A 17,653-nucleotide genomic window follows, 5' to 3' on the forward strand; every position below is an offset into this window, starting at 1 on the left:
CCGTTTTCTGTTTCTTGTGTATATCTGGTCCATTTACTTTCAAAGCCTGAAAGTGTGTCTACATTTGAGTTTTCTTTATTTTTAAAGTTACTGCTGGTTAAGAGTTCCCTAAAGTAAAATTCTATGTTTGTTTTAACAAAAATAATTTTACCTTTAAAATTACAACTTCTGGGGCCAGGGAGATGGCTCAGTGGAATAAGTGCTTCCCTGGCAAGCGCATGGGCCTGAGTTCAATCCCCAGTTCTGCCAAAAATAAAATAAAATAAAATTACAATTTCAAATACGTTATAATTTGTTTTTAATAATGTAGCAGAATTGAATACTCAGATATGCTCACATTTGAATGAAATACGGATTTATTCCTTACTGGAATGCTTAATATATAGTATTCTTAAACCCATGAAAAAGTAAATTTTACAATTTGAGCATGATTAGATGTTAAGTTGGCATGAAATTAGTAGTTAGAAATTCTGCATTGTGAATATTTGTAGGCAGCTGATTTGGCATCTGAAGTTATAGATGTACCAAATTAAAATTAAGGAAATACAATAACTATATATAAATAGAATAAATGTAGTAGGAGAAATTAATTCTATATTACTAAACTTAATTTTTTCTTACAGGCTTAAAAGTTGATTTAACATCCAGAATATCTAATTCTTTAGGAAATGGTATAGTCCAGTGGTGGTGAGCCTGTGGCTTGCCTGCCACAGCAAGCTGTTTGTATCAAAACTCTAAAAGATTTGCCATCATTGATACAGTGCATAACCCTCTTGCACAGTCAGTAGGTTCAGACAAAACCTACTTTATTCTCTCAAGCATTTTGCATTCCTTTTGTATTTAAGTTTCTTGGTATAAAATTTACCAAGATACTTGGTTCTGTAAAACTTTTTTAAAAAATTGCATTTGTATATTTAAGACTGTCTATCCCTTACAAGCCAAGCATGGTAGCACCTATCTATAATCCCAGCACTTTGGGAGGCTGAGGCAGAGAGATGACAAATTTGAGCCCAGTCTGAGCAGCATAGAAAGACAGCGTCATAAATTTTTTTAAAACATTTAATGAGACAGGAGATCTATCTTGGTGCAAGGGCCTAGGTTCTAATCATCAGTACCGCAGCAAACAAAACAAAGCAAGCCAATATGAAAAGTTATAAAATGGGTTACATTATGCCAGTAATAGTTGCAGTGCAATCAGTATTTCTTTCCAAAAGACCCAGATAGAACATTATGATTGGGCTTGTACATTTAGAACCTGAATACTATGTATCCCAAAAGGAACATGAATATGTAATATGACAAGTAGAACTGAGAGGCGTAGGGTTCTTACATTTCAGATGAGAATATATGAAATTAATTTGAGGAATTGTAGTGCTCGCTTTGGCAGCACATATACTAAAATTTGAGGAATTGTATAGTTTCCCAACCCTTCCTGTGCCAGATCTAAGGAACTCAAAGCTGTCATGGAGTTTTGATAGAGAAAGTGGCTGGTTATGTTTATAAACATTAGGTGTCACTCTCATCTCAAGTAGCGCCCCCATTTTCAAATGCCACTAAAGTGCTGAGTCAACTGTAAAACTAAGGCTCTGAATTCTGACTTGTATTAGTTTAACAACTAATTTAGTAAGCATTTACTATGAGTACTTTTTATGTGCCAGGGATTAAATCCAGGGCCTCATGCTCTACCACGGAGCTACACTGAACCCAACAGTACTTTTTAAAATAATGAAATGTTCAGAAGTTACCTTGTCAATAGGTGCTGAAAATATGTAGAATGGGCTGCAGCTGGGTATGACATACAAATTACTATCTTTTTTTTTTTTTTTTTTTCCAAAGTGCCTAAATCACATAAACACAAATGTTAGGAAATTGTTTTCTGGTGTGTAGAAAACGGTACTTAAAAGTTTTTCATTTTGTGAGTACACTAGATGTCATTGTAATCTCTTAAAATTTAGACTTCACAGTAAGACAAAATACTGTAAATTGAAATTTGGAGATATTAGGAAAGGTATCAAGATTTGAAAATTACATGTGAATTGTAGAGACAGCTAGTTTTTCTTAACATATCATTAGAAGCTCTAGGATTAGGAGCTTGTCCTGATTAGCCTCCATAAGATGCTATATGTCAGTATAGCTCAACAGATAAAATACCAAAAGTATGCATATCTTTAAAAATCCAGGAGTTACTTCTAAAGATGGTTTTATTTAGTCTTATATATGGGGTAGAATTATTATCAGATCTGGTATTAAGGATAAAGGAGCTGGTAAAAGTTTGGAAGGTTTCCTGGTGGTAATTTAAGAAATGTTTGCGTTCTGAGGTAGTACTCAAGTGGGTGGTTTAGAAGGAAAATGTTCCTATGTGAAGGATTCTCCCTAGTCTTTCTTATATAGAGAACTGACGTGCATGTAGTTTGAGGTGAGGTAAACAAAACCAAAGTATAGTATTTTTCTTAATCTAAAGCAGATCCTTTTTCTCAGAACATGATAGGAAAAAAAATACAGATACCTGCTGGAATCTTAACAGCTCGTATTTTAGGAGAAAGAACGGAACAATCATTGCACTTTCTCTTTCACAGCCTTCTACAGCTTTTCTTTTGGGATACTTTTACACTTTTTTTTTTTCTTGGTTCTTGACAGGTTAACTTCAAAGTTCTATTTTCCTTTGTAACTGAAGGTAAAACAACTCTTAACATTAACTTTTGCCTACTTATGTATTTATAAGTTAAGACCATTAAATGAGCAAATTCTTGGGCAGGTAACATTTAATTATGTATTAAATATATATTGGACCAAATGTGAAAGGGTCCCAAAGGCTAGAGGCAGTTATAAAAAAACTACTTGTTACATAAACACATTACTTCTGGTGCTCTGTTAATGGGATATTATGAACAACAATTTGTAATATTTCAGCATTTCTTAGTAACTTTAATCCATTTTTGATATTGAATATTGCACAGATTGGGGAGTTATGTTTTTCAGGTCAATACTATCCAAGCTGTATAAATTTATAAAATAAATTGAAGAATTTATCATTCTCCTAGATTCAAGACCAAAGCACATAATGCAGATGTGTAAGATTCAGAGGGGAAATACAGTTCTCCTGCACATTGGAGAAAATGTGAGGTCCTTTCAAGAAAATCTAATAAACAATAATCATAGCCTGCTGACACCAAGGAAAAAGGACCTTGTTTGCTTTCTTTTATGCAGCAATTTATTGGTCCCTACTGATTTCCAAATTGGATCACTGTAGTAAATTATCCATGCTGGAACCTGTGAAAGTAAGCCCTGGGATCCATATTTGTTTTGTGTTTTGCTTAAATCAGCAAGAATAATAAATTTGATGGTGTGAAATTGGAAGTATCAAGGGCTTTCTTTGGGGATTGAGCAAAGTAATGTCTCCACTTGTAAATTATTGTGACCCTTTTTGCTGTATATGCACTATATGTCTAGTATTTATTTCATTATAAATTAAATTGTTCCTTCATCTGTATTGTTTAAGATTTTATTGCTATGAAAATCAAATTGTATAATAAAAATCTGGATTTAAGCAGATTGTAAGATGTTATGTTGCAAAAGTACATTTATGGTTAGAATTCAGCTTTCTTTTAAGCTTAATTGCCTTATTGTTTGAATAAGGTGAATTTGAACATTTCTCTTCACAGCCCATTACAAATAATAGAAATGGTGTGATTTAGGGGTACTAATGAAACTGAAAAACGGGCGAGTATGGTCAAAAAGAAAAATCACATTGGATATGTCAGCTGCTTGCGTGCTTCTGTATTTTTTTGTCAAATTTATAGCTTTTGGGTATATTTATAACCTTAAAGTGATTCACAATATAATATATCCAGAGTCATTAATCAACATGGGATAACCTGGCAGAAAGGAGTATATCTCTCTTTTAAGTCTTTAAAATTGGGGGGGGTGGTGGCAAATGTTTCCCATAGTAATTTTACACTGGTATTAAGTAGTACCAGTTCCAATTTACATACTTTCTTGTCCAATTGGAACAGATAAAGGCATACAATTCAGATATATAAAGGCAGTCTGAATAAGTGTCAAATATCAGTTAGTAAATTACATCTGGGGAAAAGTGTTTAGTAACCCAAAAATAAATCTGAGTAGAGGCTAGGGATATAGTTCAGAGGTGCAGTGTTCGTCTAACATGCTTGAGACCCTGGGTTCAATCTTCAGTAGCACCAAAAAGTGTTTGGAAAATTGATTTCCTGAAGATCTGATGATATACTGCCTTAGAGATACACATTCTTGACTCATAATGTACTTTGCTTTAACATAGGGGAATCCTTGAAGCTGTTTGTAACATGCTTCTGGGCTTTGGGAAGAAGATTATAAAATCCCTCAAAGAAATGGTAGACTCAGATCTTTGAGAATAGGTTATGTTTTAGCCATGGTCTTTCAAAGTTTTCTTTTGCTTTTAGCTGGATGGTAGTAAATGCTTGTCATCCCAGCATTTGGGAGGTTGAGGCAGCAGGTTCACAAGTTCAGGGCCAGGCAGAGCAACTCAGCAACTGTTGTCTATGAAAAAATTTAAAGGGGCTAGGAAGATGGCTCAGTAGAATAAGCGCTTCCCTGGCAAGCGCAAAGGCATGAGTTCAGTCCCTGGTTCCACCAAAAAAAAAAAATATATATATATATATTACAATGGCTGAGGATGTATACACCTCAGTGGGAAAGCTGGCTTCAGCTTCCACGACTAGGAGGAAAGATTTTGTGGCAGCTATAATTATGTTTATATGCTTTCAGCAGCAAAATCTCTTTGACATTAAAATACACAACCTTGAAGGAAGTTTATAAAGTTAGTTTTCTATATACTGGTAATTTTTAGCTATAGACTGTCTCTTATTAGTAAGTTTTCTTAAAATGTAATTCTAGTAGCTCTTTATTTTTCATGGTATAACAGGAAGGGGAAAGGAGACACATAGCTTAACTTGGTTTTATATGTTGTAAAAATTTTTAAGCAGTTGATTAATATCTTTTTAAATGAAAAGACAAAATTTCAGAGACAAGTCAGCAGAAATGTCTACTAGGGAAGAAGAAAGTATGCTGAGAGTGTAGTGTTCATTCAGACTTATGTTCACTGAGTGGACCATTTGTAATGTAAGTGGCTGTCTCAGGAAATAGCAGCCCATGGGTGTTCTGTGGGTTGTCATTTGGGCATTCACGTGATTCATTCTTTCAGAATTTAGACCATGGTTCAGGACTTAGGTGTCTCTGTTCACGTTCTGTCCATTCTCTGCATGGTAGTCTCAGATGCTCTTCCACATGCCTTCAGTTTTGTTTTTTTTTTTTTCTAGAATATTACAACTTTTATATTTTGAAATACAGCATTGATCATCATTTTGTGACATTTTAATAAAAATAATAGTTTTTGTTATTACAAACATCCTGTATGATCCATTCAAGTACACATCTTAGAACAATTATACAGTGATAGACTGAAAACAAAATTATCTGGAAAAGAATTGATTAAATTTATGTTACCTTCAGAGTTTAAAGACATAAGGAGATACTGTTCTCTTGTAAATGAGAAATTTTAGGCTATCTGTGGATGACCTCACTGCCACACTGAGTATTACATAACTAATGCATCAAATAATGTATTTCTTTTGCTTTGAAATAATACATTATTGGGGCTGGGGAGAGAGCTCAGTAGAACAAGCACTTGCCTGTCAAGTGCAAGGGCCTGAGTTCAATCCTCGGTTCTGCAAAAAAAGAAATAATACATTATTATAGCCATTAGTAGAATTTACCTCAGATTAGTTTATTTTTATTTTTATGTATTTAGTACAGGGTCTCACTACACAGATCGGACTCATGATCCTCTTGTTTTCAGCCTCCCAAGGGCTGGGATGACATACACACCACCATGTCCAGTCTCAATCCCCATCTCAGCGCAACCTGGGGGTGGGCCCGGCACGGCACCCTGGACGTCAAACCCCAGCCCCTGCATCTGCCTAAGCAGGCACTTCAATTTGCTAAGCTATCTGGCTGGCTCTACATCAGGTTAGTTTAATGCTTCTGTAATTTTTAATTTATAGACTATTCCATTCCTTTTTTTTTTTTTTTTTGAGACAGGGTCTCACTTTGTGGTTCAGGCTGAACTTGAACCCACTTTGTAGCCTGGACTGGCCTCAAACACAGTACTTCTTCCTCAGCTTCTCCAGTGCTTGGCCTGGCCTCTTATTCTTTTAGTCTCACTATTAAATAGACTATACAGAAGTCTTTAGATAGTTAAAAAAAAAAAAGATTATAATTGACCATGTAGTACATCTGGGTGTAAATCAAGATGTAGACACTGAATCTTGAAGGTTATTTAAAATTGCTATTAAATGCTAATCAAGGGGCTGGCGAGACAGCTCAGTGGTCTAAAGCACCTGTTTAGGCAAGCATGCAGGGACCTCGGTTTGATCCCCAGCACCACATGCCATGTCAGCCTCGCCCCCACGGTGGGCTGAGCTGACCATTAAAAAAATAAATAAATAAAGGAAACATTTAAAAAAATAAATAAATGCTAATCAAGGCTCTTAAGCAGATGACCAGGTACCCTTTGCCTAGGTGCTATTACCCAAGGAAAATAAATTCAAAGGATAATATCACACATACAATTTAGAATACCTAACAAAAATGAACTGGCTAGGGACAGAACTGTTAGTAGGTGGAAGACTAACCTGAGCTGGGTATGTGGTTAACACAGGCATTCCATGTAAAACTCCTAGGGCCAAGGGTTGTAGCTCAGTGGTGAGAGTATATGCTTAGTGAGCAAAGGCCTGGCTCGCACCAAAAAGCTTGCTTTTAAACCCTGCCTATCAACACACTATGGACAACCCAAATGTTAAAATTTTATAAAGAAGTTACAAATGCATACAGTATCAGGGATGATATCAGGGATTCCATAATAATAGGCCAAGTGTTTAGACCTTCTCTTACTTTTCCTAGACTTTAGTGTCTTAGCTATAGAATGTGGCCAGTAGAAAATTATTTTGAAGATTATTTGAGGTATAAAAGTATATGTGTTGGGGCTGGTGAGATGGCTCAGTGGTCTAAAGCACCTACTTAGAACAAGCTTAGCAAAGCGCAGGGACCTCGGTTCAATCCCCCAGCACCACATGCCAGCCAGCCCCGCCCCCTGGTGGGCTGAGCTGGCCACACACACACACACACACACACACACACATAAATAAAATCAAAAACAAAAGTATATGTGGATTTGCACAAATACCTACATTTATATTTCCTTTTCTACCTTTAAAAGTATAGAGTTCTTGGCTTTTACAGAATTGCTTTCAGGATCATACTCAAGAGTTTTTTAAATTTTGAGACACCACGTTTTAAATCAGCTCTTTCATGTGTAAAAGCAAAATGTGGAAGGCTGGGGAAATAGTTTAGTCACATAGAGCATGTTTAGAATGCTCAAAGCCCTAGTGCAATCACCAGCACCAAATAAATAAAATGAAACTTTAAGTCTGCTAATTGAATGTTTTTCCTATGAAGGTAGAAAGCCTATGTCAACAGTCTAATTAATTAATTTATTTATTGCCTTACAATTCCTGAGGGACAGAAACTAAAGTTCTACTTATAAAATCAGACCCATCTGTGTAACTTTTTATTTAATTTATTTATTTTTGCAGAACCGGGGATTGAACTCAGGCCCTTGCGCTTGCCAGGGAAGTGCTTATTCCACTGAGCCATCTCCCTGGCCCCAACTTTTTATTTTAAATAAAGGAAAAATAAATAATAAAAACAATGATATAAAATTCCAAAACAAGATTGTAGAATAACAGTGGTTTTTACATTGTTTATCATTATCTTCAAAGTAGTTGTTCACATTGCAAGATGTAGGCATGAAAAATTGGTCAAGCAATATAGGCCTCTTTCCTTTCAATGAGCTAATAGCAAATAGTATAAGTATCTTAACCATTGTGTGTGTGTGTGTGTGTGTGTGTGTGTGTGTATTTTCCTTTTCCCTTCCTTTTCTCCTTTCCTCCATTCCAGTTTCCATTTCTTTTTGAGCATTTTCTTCCCATTTCACATATCTGTTGTACATTTTGGATCTTATGTTTTCAGCTTCTTATGCTAGGGAAACAAAGCAGTGTTTACATATGCAAGACTGATTTATTTCACTTTTAAGTATGGACTCAAGGTGCATCCATTTCCCTATGAATGTCTCAAGTTTATCCTTTTTTATAGCCAAGTAGTACTCCATTGTATAAAAATACATGTTTTTATTCATTTCTCAGTTGATGGGCATTTGGGTTGTTTCCAAGTCTTTGCTATAACTAATTATGTTGCTACAAACATGTGTGCACATATATCACTATGATATGTTTTTAATTCTTCTCGGAAAATACTTAGAAAGGGAATAGCTGGGTTAAGTGGGGCTTCTAAGTTTTTGAGGACTCGCCACACTGATTTCTAGAGATTGCACCAGTCTGCACTCCCATCAACTGGAGAAGGATTCCTTTTTCCCACAGCCTCTCCAGCATTTGTTAGTAGTTGATTTCTTGATGATAGCCATTCTTCCTGCGTTGAAGTCTCAGTGTTTTTTAATTTGCATCTCTCAAATGACCAATGATGAACATTTTTTCATGTATTCTTTTACCATTATATTTCTTCATCTGAGAATTGTGTATTCATCTCAAGTGTGCATATTTGGATTTGGTCCTTGAATTGTGGGGGTCTGAATTTTAAATGTTCTTTGTATGTTCTTGACATAAGTCCTTTGAGGGATAGTTAGCTAAACTTTTTTCTCACTCTGGGTCATATTTTAACTCTATTAGTGATTTCTTTTGATATACAAATGTTGTTTTTAATAGGATAAGATCCCAGTTGTTATGCTTTGAAGTATTTCCCATGTAGTTTTGGTTTGTCTTGAAGTATCTTCCTACATCTTTGCCTTCAATATTTCTGCCTACTTTCTCTTCCAGTAGATTTAGTGTTTCTACTTTATTATTTAGATCTTTGATCCATCTTTAATTTAGTGCATGGTGGTCAACGCGGGCCTAGTTTCAGTCTTTGGTACATGGAATGACAGCACCATTTATGAAAGAGGCTATATTTCTTCCAGTGAACATGTTTGGCCCCTTTGTCAAAGATAAGGTGGCCAAGTGTGTTTGTAGTTATAGTCACATCTTCTAATCTGTTTTGCTGGTCCTCAGGTCTGTTTTTTTTTTTTTTTTTTCCCTCAGTACCTTGCTGCTTTTATTACATTAGCTTTATAGTATAATTTTTAAGTCAGGGCTTGTAGTGCCTCCTAACTTGCCTTTGTTACCCTGGATTGCCTTTACAATTCTAGGTCTCTTCTGGTTCCAGGTAAATTTTAAGAATGTCTTCTTTAGCTCTTTGAGATATGCTATTGGTGTTTTAATCAGGATCATACTGAATCTGTATAACAGTTAAGGGAGTACGGACATTTTCACTATGTTGGCCCTTCCTGTTTTTTGGTACCGCAATCGAACTTAGGACCTTGTGCTTCCCAGGCAGCTACTCTATCACCTAACTATATCCTGGCCTCCCAGTTCTGTAATTTTAAGAGATCTCTTTCAGATATATATCTTCAAAGTCAGAGAATAATTAAAAGCCCTCTCCAGAAATCTCAATTGTCTGAAATGAATGCAAAAGAAGCATGCAAGAATATCCTACAAAAGACACAAAACTCCATCTGTAATACATACAGAATATGGCCCAGAGTTATAATATTCCTCTTTCTTTAGTCTTTTCTAAAGTGAGGATTGGACCCCACACTTTTCTTCTGAGCTACATCACCAACCTTTTTGTTTTGAGATGGTTTCTACTGAAGTTGCAAATTTGTGTCCCTTTTGCTTCAGCCTACGAGAGAGCGCTGTTATGGGAATATACCATCATACCTGGCCAAAATTGGGATTCTGTCATTCAGGAGCATGCCAGAAACTGAGAATGATTTTACTATTCTAAGTGAAATTCTTTGGAAGCAAAGCAGTTAAGACCTTTATTGTTGGAAGGCAGAATAGCCTGGCCACTTCCTAGCGCTCTAGAATCTGACAGACCTAACTTGTTACTTTTTAGCTTTGTGGCCTCTATTTTTCTGAGGTATAGCATAACAATACTCCATCTTTTTTTGTTTTTTTTTTTATATCATTTGTTTGACTCCTTCCTTCTCATTGATTTCAATTAGTCTTACATTGTTCATCTTTGCAGGTATTGAATTATTTTTTCCTGCATCCTAGTTGTTTTATTTTTTTTTTTTACATTTATTTTGTGTGTGTGTGTGTGTGTGTGTGTGTGTGTGTGTGGCCAGCTCAGCCCACCTGGGTACGTGGTGCTGGGGGATTGATCCGTGGTCCCTGTGCTTTGCCAAGCTTGTTCCAAGTAGGTGCTTTAGACCATTGAGCCATCTCTCCAGCCCTTGTTTTTGTTTTGAGACAAGGTCATGCTATATAGTGGGGGCTGGCCTTGAACTCAGTATTTAGCCCAGAATGGCCTCAAACTCATGGATCTTTGTGCCTCAGCCTGACAAACGCTGGGATTATAGCAGTGTGCACCACCATGCCCAATGTTTTGTGAGATAAAATGAACTCAAGCAATGTTTAGCATAGTGCTTTGCATGCAAAGACTCACTAAATTGGGGACCAGCAAGATAGCTCAGTGGACTAAGCCCCTGCTTTGGCAAGTGCAGGGACCAGGGTTCGATCCCCAGTCCCACATACTGCACTGGTCCCACCCCCAAGGTGTGCTGAGCTGGTGACTGAGTCTGGGTGTGGCGGAGCACACCTGTAATCCCAGTGCTGAGGAGGCTGAAAACAAGAAGATCGCTACAAGTCTGAGCTGTGTAGTGAGACCCTGTACCAAATACATAATTGAAAAAAAAAAAGACTCACTAAATTTTTGATGTCATTATCACTGTCATTTGTAATTTAGAACAACTATGCTTAATTGAATATGTTAACAATTTCTCATGTACTTACATCCTGAAGAGTCAGAAAGTAACTATATCTTCTGCAAAAACACATGGTATTAACTGATGTTTTTTTAAGGAATTAAGGATTTATTTTGCTGACAGTTACTGGAGGTTTCATTGCATTCTCAGCTGGTTCAAAGGCAGACTATTTTGAGACTCCAGACATCCTGAGAATGGTTTCTGAATCTCCAGCCCTCAGGAGACTGAGGCAGGGGGATTGTCATGTATTGGAGGTCGGCCTGGGCTTCCTAGCTTAAAGCAGCTTTAACTGCATAGCAAGACATAGGAACCTTCTTTACTCCATTTGCTCCAGAGAGAGGTTCAGTGCCTCCCTCTTCTCCCAACATGTCCTCTTTGCTGAGGCGGCCTCAATCACAGACCCAGTCACCCTGTGCTACACAGTGTGGAGTAGAGGCTGAGGCACCTCTGCATGGAGGACAACTCGCTCCACACCTCAGAGGGGCAGCAGGACCTGGCCAATAATAGATTTAAAAAAAATCTTTTTGAGACAAGGTCTCACTATGTGGTTCAGGCTGGCCTTTTGAGCTCACTTTGTAGCCCATGTTGGTCTTGAACTCACAGTTATCCTCCTGCCTCAGCCTCCTGAGTGCTGGGATTACAGGCATGTGAATAACTGATATTTATAATGATGACTATCCACTATTTACCCCTTACTCAGAAGTTGTGTATTTTTAAATTGTCAGAGTAAAATTTAAATTTTGGATGTTATATGCATGACATTGTAATATAATAGTAAGAACACGTTTCAGTAACTCCTTTATATAACTGTGACCTTTGGTTGCACATTTAATTACTATGAACCTGGCTCATCTTAGAAAATAGGAGTAACATAGTAGTCAAATCATTAATGTGAGGATGATAGATGGGGTTTTCTTGCTATTCCCTTCCACATTCTAGGATGTTGGATCTCTAAAGACTGCCTTAACAGAAGTGTGGCCTTTTAGTGTTGGCTAAGGTAATGAAGTAGGAAAAGGGTCAGTGCTGTGAGAGACCTAATTGCATTAGGCAGTTTACCTAAGGATCAGACACCCCAGAGGTTTTTTTGTGCTTGTCTCATGCACACGGAAGTGCTGAAATCATATCTGTTAGAGCCAGGTGGAGCACAGAAAGACTGACCACATCCTTCAGAGCCAAGAGCAGAAGAGCCGGAGCTGCCCTTTAAGGAAAGTACATCAGAAGGACCAAGGGATTCATGTGTCTGTGTCTGTGTGTGTGACACCACTGTCCAGTAGAAATAAATGCATGGTACAAAGGCTGGTCACATACATAATTTTTAAATCTTCTAGTAGCTGAATAATGAAAGTTAAAAAAAGGCTGGAGATGTAGCTTAGTGTTAGGGTGTGTATTAGGTTTGTGTGCCAGGTCCTAAATTTTAGCCCCAGTGTCGCGCGCAGCCTTTTATTGCCCTGTTACATTTCTCTTCTCTCTCCCCGAGGCCCCTGCTCTTAGCTTATAAGTCCCAGGGCTTCCAATCATGGGGTGCCACGTATGTACTGTCCATTGGTCCAGGTATGAGGAAGCAATGCATTAGCCCAAGCCTTGGCCTTATATGGAGTTGTTTATTACTAGGAGCGCTCACCCCCTGAGAGGGTGGAAGGCGGAAACCGGCGCCATCCTAGGGCGCGGCTACACGCAGCTCCCTACACCCCAGCACCACAAAAAATAAGCAGCTGAAAATAGTAAAAAGAAGTGGGTGAATTTAAGTTTTGTAAAGTATTTTACTTAACCCAACCTATCCAAAATACTATAATTTCAACAATAACTAATGTATTTCATTCTAGTCTAAATCTTTGCAATCTGATTGTATTTTATTCTTATTCTTAACAGTGTATCACACATGAAGGGGATCATTAGAGTCTATGGTAGCTATGGTGTCACCACACATTGTCCCCAGAACTAGGAGTGATGTGTCAGGGCTCTGGATGGAACTTTGGAACAAGATGAATAGATTTAAAAACAGTGATTAGAGGGCTGATAAGATAGCTCAGTGGACTAAGCACCTGTTTAGGCAAATGCAGGGATCGGGGTTTGATCTCTGGTACTACATGCCATGTTGGCCCTCCCCCTCACCCCCCCACTGAGCCAGCCACCAAGACTGGGCGTGGTGGCACACACCTGTAATCTCAACTCTGGGGAGGCTGAAAACAGAAGAACCACTAGAGTCTAAGCTGCGTAATGAGACCCTGTACCAAATACATAAAAAAACAAACAAAACAGTGGGTCTCACAGGCTTATAGCTTTATGTGATTTGGACTATGTGACCTGAAATGAGATATGGAATATTCTTTGGATCTGTGTGTATACTTAATTGGTGGCATATTAACTTGGACTACCATAACAAAGACACATGGATTGGATGGCTTAAATAATAGAAATTTACCCCCAGTTCTGGGGCCTGCGAAGTCCAAGTTCAAGGCACTGGCAAACTAGGTTTCATCCTACAGCCTCTTGTGTTGGTTTGCAGGCAGCTGCTGTCCCACTGTGTATTCACAGGCCCCTTCCTTGGTGAATGTGAATAGCAAGAGCCCGTTCCCCTCCTCTTACAAAGCCACCAATGCTATTGTGTAGGGCACTATTATGACCTCATCTAGCCCTTATTACCTACTCGGATTCCCATTTCCAAATATAGTTGTAATTTGGGTTACCTCAGGCTTTGGTTTAAGTTTTAGGGACACAATTCAGTCCATAGCCTATGAGTTTACTGTTCAAGATACGTGTGTATAAAGTATAACCAAGAAATAAAATAGTATAACCAAGAAATAAAAGTGAAATTTAGGAGATGGGGAATGCCACCATCTTTTTTTCAGTTTTTTGAGATCAGGTTTTGCTTTGTAGTGTAGGCTAGCCTTGAACTCACTATGTAACCCGTTGGTCTTGAACTTGTGGCAATCCTCCTGCCTTGGCCTCCTGGTGTGGGGATTACAGGCATGTGCCTCCATGCCTGGCAGAAGTGGAGCTGAGATGCAGCATTTTGATTCTAATCTGAAGTAAGTCATCTACTTTTCTGGCTGTCCATCTCCTCAATTTTAAAAGTAGAACCCTTAAGTATGGGGGTGCAAGCCTGTAATCTCAGCACTCTGCTGGAAGGCTGAGACAGGAGAATCATAAGTTTGAGATCAGCCTGGACAATTTATGATTTAGAGAGACCCAATCTCAAAATAAAAAAGGACTGGAGATTTAGCTCAGTGTAGAATACCTGGGTTCAATCTCTAGTATCATCCAGAAAGCAAAAAAACCTTTAAAAAGGGGGCATCTATCTCAGAGTTGTTGTATGCTAAACAATGGATACTAAAGTATTTTGCAAAGTAATGCTCTTCAAAATTTTTAGTGTTCCAGATGATCATGATTTGCACATAGTAAGTACTGAAACTATTTTTAAATTATTTCAGTATAGTAACGATGACATTTTATTACTTGCATCTGATAGCATGGGCTCTAAAACTATTATCAGTGTAAGAGAACTGATAAAACTAAAATTAGAAACACATTAAGTCATGCATGGCTTAGTTGTCTGAAACTTTAAGCTGCAAATACACCAAGACATGGGACATGCATCTGTAATCCTAACACTTGGAAGGCTAAGGCAGGAGGATGTCAAATTTAAGGTCAGCCTGAACTACATAGTAACTTCAAGTGCAGTCTGAGCTAAATGGTGAAACCTTGCTGAAAAATAAAAATAAGGGGTAGGGGAGATGGCTCAGTGGAATAAGTGCTTCCCTGGCAAGCAGAAGGGCCTGAGTTCAATCCTTGGTTCTGCCCCCCAAAAAAGTAAATATCTCAAAAGGACCCATCAATAAATTGTATTAGCTGTATCTTCAAAATATGTTAAGACTCAGACTCTTACCTGCCTCAACTGCCATCGTGGACCAAGAGCCCTCTTCAATTGTCACCTACATTATATTAACTTCCTCACTTTTTTTTTTTTTTTTTTCCATTTCTTCCGCAGTTTCTAGTTTTTCGTTTTGTTTTTTGTATTTTTAGGGAAGGGTCTACAGGGTGTTCAAGGTCTCATTACTAGATCAGATGCCTAGTGATAAGCCCATTTACAGCCTCCCAAGAGCTGGGATTATAGGTGCACATCACCACACCCAGTCTCAATTGCCATCTCAGCGTGTCCCAGGGGCAGAGCCAGTACAGTAGGCCCAGGAATCAAACTCCTGGCTCCCACATCTGCTTGAAGGCACTTTAGTCTGCTGAGCTATTTGGCTGGCCCTCCAGTTTCTATTTCTAATGTAGCAATCCACAATGATTTTGTTAAGCCGTATATTGGAACCTGTCTCTGCACAAAACTCTCCAGTGCCTTTTGCTGTTGGAGCCCTGCCAATGACATAAGCATTTTTCCCCACAGAGGCCTAGAGATGGAAGCAAGGGCCTGCACTTGTTAGATAAGCACTTTACCACTGAGCTGCTCCCTTGGCCCTAACAGTGACTCTCTATTTTTCCCTTATTCAGTGTTCCATAATACTGGTTTCTTTGCTCTTCCTTGAGGGTCCAAGTACATTCCTGCTCTGAGCACACAAGTAAATCCTATATATTCATTTGATTCATTCCTTTACCTTCAATTTTTATTCAAATTATTGCCTTGGTGAACCCTTTCTTGACTACCCAACCTAAATACACTACTCATACTCCTTACCTCTATACTGTTCTTCACCTGCTTTATTTTTCTGTGTAACACTGTTGTCTTATAATGCTTACCATGTAGCACATAGCATCATATATTCAATTACTTTATTATCCATTTTCCCCACTAGAGTGTGGGCTGTGTTAGGGAGAGAACCATTTTGTTTTGTTCCTTGCTAAAAACAATACTACAGCACAACAGATACTAAATACACGCTGTTACACACACACACACACACACACACTTTTACAAAAAAATGTTATGATTTAAATCTAATTTATACCCTCTCACACATACATCTACACACAAACTGTCAGAGGTGAGGCTTTCACAACGTGACTGAGTCTTAAGGCACTATATTGTCAGTGAACTAATTCATTGCTGAGTTCATAGCTGAACATGCTATTGGGAGGTAGGCCCTGGTTGGAGGATAGGTGTCCCTGGGACATAACCTGGGAGGATGTTCTTGTCCTTGGCTTCCTTCCTTCTCTCTCTGCTTCCTAACTGTTTTGGACCTAGCAGTTTTCCTCTACCTTGTGCTTTCACCATGCCCTTTCTGCCTTGGAGCCCACTAACCATGGGCTGAGCCCATGGGAACTGCAAGCCAAAGCAGATCTCTCCTCTCTTCAGTTGTAAATGTTAGGTATTTTGTCCCCAAAACTGGTCAGTGACTAGTAAAGAATTTTTAGGAAGATACGGGGTAGGTAAAAGCCAGAAGCGTGATGATCCAGCTTGGACGCTACGTAATTAAGAATTTAATTTCTGTTAGGAACAACCTCTGCTATTACTTGGATACTTTCCTGGACTAATGTTCTTCCTGTCTCTGAAAACTGGATATATTTTGCCTAGCATCTCTCCTTCCACCAGAATATAATCCATGAGATGCCCTGTCTTTCTAGTGAAGGCTTTCTAGTGAAGGCTCTCGAATGTTCTGATGACTGATTGGAGTCTATGTCACATGCATGGACCCCAGCTGCAAAGGAACCCAGAAAACAAGTTCTATCTTGGGGAGGTGTACGTCCAGAAAATTCCCTTGATAATGAACATATATTCAAAATAATGATGGGCAGGCACAAAATATGATGCATATCCTTGATTGACACTGAGTTCTATCTTTAAAAAAATTCCAGCATGGGAGCCCTGAATGTAAACACCTTAACATTCAAAATTTGTTTTCAAATAGCAACTATTAAATAATCTGCTTTTCTTAATTTTCTTTTTCAATATTTTTTGAGATAGGATCATACTTTCTTGCCCATGCAGGCCTCAAACTCCTGGGTTCACGTGATCTACCTCAGCCTCACCTCTGCTTGTGAGAAACTGGGACTGTTGGTGTATATTACTACACCTAACTTTTGTCTCTTTCAAATTTATTTATCATCTCTGACCTTGCTTCTAAGTTTTAGAAGTTCCATGTCTTCATTTGACCATCTAGTAAACAGCCCATTGCCTAGAGTGTAGTTTCCATGTGAACTGATAATCTTTAGGGGTAGGGTGAGTAAACAACTAGCTATTTTATTAATGGGAAAGTAGTAAGACTGTCATCGTTGGAAAAGGCAGCAAAGATGTGAGATAGTGAGCTGTCATTTCAGGCTTCTCTATTCAGCAGCTAGGTCAGTAGGAAGCCTGATATCCTGTTCAAAGGGTATATTGAATTCTACGATTAGTCTTGACATAATGTACCATGCCTTCTACAGCCACAATCTTTTTTCTTTTCTATTTTTTCAAGTACAGATCAGTAATTATTCTGATAAATTATTAGATATTCTAGTTTAGAATCCTCTGTCACTGTTGCTTGATCGAGTTGCTTAAAATAACACACAACAGATGCTACCGTGCAAGTTAATAAATAATTCTTTTCTGTACTCTGACCTCTGCAATTCATTTGTTGAAGACATGTGGGTTTAATAATTATTCTCTTGACACTTTATAAAATAATTTAGCTTTTAAAAAAGCATTTTGCGGGGCTGGAGAGATGGCTCAGTGGTCTAAAGCACCTACTTAGAACAAGCTTAGCAAAAGCATCAGGGACCGCGGTTCAATCCCCCAGCACC

The 17,653-nt window shown here is 38.2% G+C and overlaps 1 pseudogene; it reads left to right on the top strand.

Annotated features, from left to right (window-relative positions):
• The first annotated feature begins 13,912 nt into the window (after positions 1-13,912).
• LOC101562144 overlaps positions 13,913-17,653 on the top strand; it is a 6,285-nt pseudogene continuing 2,544 nt past the window's right edge.

This window comes from Octodon degus, unplaced genomic scaffold (assembly GCF_000260255.1).
Source record: "Octodon degus isolate 3935 unplaced genomic scaffold, OctDeg1.0 scaffold00158, whole genome shotgun sequence".
Classification (NCBI taxonomy): Eukaryota; Metazoa; Chordata; class Mammalia; order Rodentia; family Octodontidae; genus Octodon; species Octodon degus.